The sequence below is a fragment of the Squalius cephalus genome, assembly GCF_949319135.1.
Source record: "Squalius cephalus genome assembly, chromosome: 12".
Taxonomy (NCBI): domain Eukaryota; kingdom Metazoa; phylum Chordata; class Actinopteri; order Cypriniformes; family Leuciscidae; genus Squalius; species Squalius cephalus.
The window spans coordinates 35,293,239-35,298,860 of NC_137133.1; the positions used below are offsets into that span (position 1 = coordinate 35,293,239).

The following is a 5,622-nucleotide window of genomic DNA, read 5'->3' on the forward strand; positions in this document are numbered from 1 at the left end:
TGTTCTCAATGCTGGAGTTCATGTGTAGAGCCCCTGGTGATACTGAGAGCAAAGTTTCATGTTGTGTCGAGCCGCATTAGTGTTTTAAAAATAGCGATTTTTGATGCTATCATAGAAGTGCCCCATTCACTCCCATTCACAAGGCAATTTGACCGAAAACGAAAATACGGTCAAACTTAAAAGTGGTGTTTCCATTCTAATTATGCTTTTAAACGAAAGTTTGCCTCGGATAGATTAACAAAAAGACCCTAGGTTGCATTTTGGCGAGAGTCACCCTTTAAAGATATGTATTATAATTAAAATCTATAGATGCAAATAGAAAAAGTGTGTGTATTTTACCAATTGCCAACAATGGTCTCTATGTGGTTGCTAGGGTGGTTACCCAAGTAAAATAGATCCAGCATGTGAAAATGATTAGAGTATGCTTACAAAATTAAGAGCAGACCTCTCTCTTTAACAGGACACATATGAGGAATCATATGCATCCATTACACATGCAAGGTCATGGGTTTGATCCAATCACTAACTCTTTCCTTAGTAAACAGCATTAATACACGCATCCTGGCATGAGGAACATCAGTGAAGCTACAGATGCATAAGACACCCGTTTCAAGGTGAAGCCTGGAGGTGCTGAAGCTCAAATCAATATGAGCAGAATGTTTACATGATGTTCTTCAGATGAGAGGTGCTGATTCATAATCAGTTTTTGCATTTAATCCCCAGAGACAGAGCGCAGCGACTCGAGCAGCAAATCTGGAGACACACTTCAGGAATCAGGAATCAGGAATCAGCTCGTGGAAAATCAGATGTACCTGCTCGGAATATGATTCAAACAAACACCAGTGAGTTTCAACAAATCCCTTCATTTCCCTGCTTTCTCTCAGTAAAATCATTCAAAACAATATTTAAAACCATTGAAATCAGATTTCATTTTGGAAGTCTTGTTGCGGTTTATCACGGCACAGTTTGATTGCATCAGTTAGGAACATCATTGCCAATAGTTGTATTAAAATAAATAAAAAAAGCGAATTATTTTAATTATTCACAATAGTGTTTTAAAAACTTTGTTCCCATCTCACAAAGTTTTAACCTATAGAATTCCTATATCGTGATTTACTCCAAGGTATTTTAAAGAATATAAATTAGTATCTAGTAATATAAAATTGTGCTATTTTTGTGGAAACCGTGACATTTCTTATCAGGATCCTTTGATGAATAGAAAGTTCAGAAGAACAGCATTTATTTGAAATAGAAATCTTTTAACAAAATGCATGTCTTTACTGTCACTTTTGATCAATTTTGAGCCTTGCTAAAATATATATATATTCATTTCTTTGAAAAATATTAATCTCACTGACCCCAAACCTTGAATGGTGGTATACCATTTATATATATATATATATAAATATATAATATTTGTGTGTGTGTGTGTGTGTGAAACAGGAAGAAAGGATGAGACGCAGAGAGATTGATAAGAGGGACATTAGAGATGCAGAGGAGGAAGATCTGCCTGATGACATTATTCATCTTCAATCTAAAGTAAATGAACATTACAGCGGCTCCTGTCTCACACATTCAGTCTGTCATAGAAGAGCTCTAATATGATTCATCACTGAAATCCGTCAGACATCGGATGGCGTGACTTCATCCCGGTCAGACTGATGAAAACGCCTGCAAACAAATTGAATTAGTGTGTTTAAGACAGCGTCGCTATCTCTACTCATGCTCGTGGTGCAGGACTTGATCAAACCCATAACCCAAAGTTTTGAAGTTCTTCAGAAGAACATCAGCGTCATCATACATTGCTTGTGCTAATAACATGACCATACCTCAAATTATGAAGCTAATTGTGGAGGGATACAGATTTCATTTTTTATTTTTAATACATTTGCAAAGATTTCAAACAAACTGGGTGTTGTTTGTAGAATTTTGAGGAAAATAATGAATTTAATCCATTCTTGAATAAGGCTGTAACATAACAAAATGTGGAAGTAGTGAAGCGCTGGGAATACTTTCCGGATGCACTGTATGCCATTGATTTACTAAGTGAAAAAAAAACAAATAGAGGTGAATAAGATAAAATAGGTTGATTAAATTAAAATAAAATATAAAATAAAATAAAAAAAATATATAAAAATCAATAAAAAAAATAAATAATAATAATTAAAAAATAATAATGATAAACATTTTTTAAAATAAAATAAATGAAAAGAGACATACCCGGGCGACCAAACAAGATCACCAGTACCACTTATTGTGGGAGGAAATCTGCAGAATGAATGCTAACATGGTAAAATAATGGTAAAAAGTGTTAAGTGGAGTTATACAATGTATTTCACTGTTACTGACTGATGAAAGCATCATCAAATAAGCCTAAATATAATCAATGAACGGACATTCCATGTACTCGCTTTCTATGGGATTATTACTCGCTTCTAGGATGCATTATGGGAAACTGTTGAGGGAACTATCCATAAAAGCATCTGCATCTGCTTAGAGAGTTAAACGCTGTCACAATCACATCTCATTTGTCACCTGACGTGGCGTTCAAAGGAAACGTGTTTTATGACACTGAATCCTCATCAGTGTGACTCCAAGAAAGCGGGAGTGATCTGAAAGGTCTCCATGATGAATGACTCTGGACAGTCACAGCGAGTGTGATGATCCATCAGTCTGGAGAACAAGCAGACGGACAGCAGCTTCATTATCCGCTCAGTTTCTTCAGATTCATGATGCAACTGATCAGAAACCGCAGTTTGACGCTCAAGCCTTCATGTGTTCTGACTGACGTTCCTGTTGCATGCACTGAATTAAAGTGTTAAACTAAAAGTGTTAACTCGGAACTGAATATATCCGCTTGCCAAGAACAAATATTGAACAGAAGAGAGTTTGTTCTCAAGTTTACATACTTAAAACATCCCCACTAACTTATTTCAGTGATTTTCTTCATCGTGTGTTTCCAAAAGTGGCGCTGCACCGAAAAACATTACTGAGTTTTTTCTGTTTCCCGGAACCAAGATGTTTTGATTGACAGCTGATTCATCCATACTTGCACCAGCTGTTGCCTGTGTTTGTTATGAAGGGAGGTGTGTGAAATCTTTTGAAACATTATAAATGTCTTTACTATCACTTTTGATCAGTTTAATGCATCCTTGCTGAATAGAAGTATTCATTTCTATCCAAAACAAATCTTACTGACCTCAAACCTTTGAACGGTAGTGTACAATGTTACAAAAGCTTTCAGATAAATGCTGATAAAAACTTTCTATTCATCAAAGAATACTGGAGAAAAAAAATTACACAACTGTTTTCAACATTGATAATAATCAGAAATGTTTCTTGAGCATCAAATCATCAGAATGATTTCTGAAGGATCATGTGACACTGAAGACTGGAGGAATGATGCTGAAAATACAGCTTTGATCACAGGAATAAATTTCAGTTTACAATATATTCACATAGAAAACAGTTATTTTAAATTGTAATACAATTTCACAATATTACTGTTTTTACTGTATTTTGGATCAAATGCAGTCTTGGTGAGCAGAAGAGACTTCATTTCAAAAAACTTTTGAACGCTAGTGTACTTTATATAACAGGAAAAATTATAATAATCTATAGAAACACACACACACACACACACACACACACACACACACACACACACACAGAGAGAGAGAGAGAGAGAGATAGTAGCTGTATCTCTCCTCCTGCTTCTCTTCATATTTTCCTTCTCTTCTCAGTCCCTCAGGCTGATCTGATGGAGTCTGATTGTGGGTTCACAGGTGGAGGAAGAACTGCCACACACACACACACACACACACACACACGCACACACACACACACACACACACACACACACTCACACAGCACACATGCACGCACTGTACGCACGCACGCAGCACACTCACAAACAACACAAACACACACACACAAACTCACAAACACACTAACACAGCACACACAAACACACTAACACAACACACACACACACAAACGACGCACTTGTGTTCACTGAGCTCCGGGCGACTATTTTCCAGCTCTCATTGTTTCCTCTGCATATCAACTCTCAGGTAAAACACCTCCTCAGAAAACTACCACACACACGTTCATCTCTGTTTCACTGCCTACATACAAATACATGATTTGAATGTGAGCAGGTTTCTGAAATATGAAATGCAAACCAAATGATATTGATAACATCGTGCATCAGCTAAATAATTTATCTAATGCAATAAACTAAATTAATAATGAGTGTATTTTACTATACAGTAAATTATTTATTGGATTCAATTATTTAATTTAGTGCTATAATGAACTATATATTTTTTTTTTTTCGAAAGAAGACTCTCCTGCTCACCATGACTGTGTTTTTTTTAAATCAAATATACAGTAAAAACAGTAATAGTGTGAAATACTTTTACAATTTAAAACTGACCCTGCCACCTTGCATTGATTATTTTTTGAAACAGTGCATTCTGGTCATTTGATGTTGTGCTGGTCTCTTCATTTGGGAAACACCCTCACATTAGAAGCACACTTATGTATGATAGTAATCAGTGACTCCCGAACTCATCTCACAGAGCTTGTGTGTTTTACTGTGGGCTAAATGGTGCCAGTCATGATGAATGTGTTTCCTTCAGAGGTTAAGGCTCAGGCTGTAGTAATGCGGCCTTCAGCGAGCTTGAACAATTCAGAGTAATTGGGTCACAGTCGGTGTCTGTGCTGGGCTTTCTCAACAGCAGAGACAGAAATACACTCATGAAAACACAGAACTGCTCTACACACACATTATACGGCTGATCTGAGGACATACTGAACCTCGATGCAGAATTTAAACAAAACCAGAAACTGATTTCAGAACAACACCAATGACATTTCCACTCTTTTTTTTTATTTGCATTATGGCTCCACAAAGAACCTCTGGTAACACTTTACAACATCTTTACAGTTTTTTCTAATTGCTTACACACTAAAACAACATGCATAGCACAATTATTTAAACTGACACACAGAGAGCAAAACCTCTTCTCAAGTCTCCAAAACACACGTTCTGCTTTACACACATTTTGCAATTCAAAATGGCACTGGTAACACTTATAATAACTGCACGCTATTAATAATTAGTTAAGCATTACTAAACAGTTCATTCATCATTTATAAAGCATTAATAGACATTAATAAGCAGTTTATAAATACAGTTATAGATGCTGTATTCTTGCAGCATATCTATAATGTGTTTAATAATTGTATTTTCATACTTTATTAATGATCAATTTATCATTTCTAAATGAAGGATAGCATTATTTACAAACCGGTTATTTAGGAGTTGTCACTGATTCATAAGATCACTTAGAAAGTGTGAGTAAATGTAGTAAACTCAGGTAGTTATAAAGCGTTTAGTAGTGGTCAGTGAACTATTTGTGTGAGCTCATCTAAAGTGAGGACTAGTTATGCCCTGTAAAGCGTTTATAAAGGAGATTTAAAGGCTCAGTTTTCTTCTAAACAGAAAAAGGAAACAAACACACACAGTGATACAGAACATAGAAATATTAGCAGCCTTTAAATCTCCTTTATAAATGCTTTACAAAGCATAAATAGTCCTCACTTTAGATGAGCTCA

At 35.7% G+C, this 5,622-nt stretch overlaps 1 long non-coding RNA gene across 1 annotated transcript; it reads left to right on the forward strand.

The window, feature by feature from the left end:
- The first annotated feature begins 475 nt into the window (after positions 1 to 475).
- On the forward strand, positions 476 to 1,824 carry LOC307168685. Its single transcript, XR_013822958.1, has 3 exons — positions 476 to 614; positions 724 to 842; positions 1,444 to 1,824. It is a non-coding gene; the product is annotated as an uncharacterized lncRNA (long non-coding RNA).
- Positions 1,825 to 5,622: the final 3,798 nt, after the last annotated feature.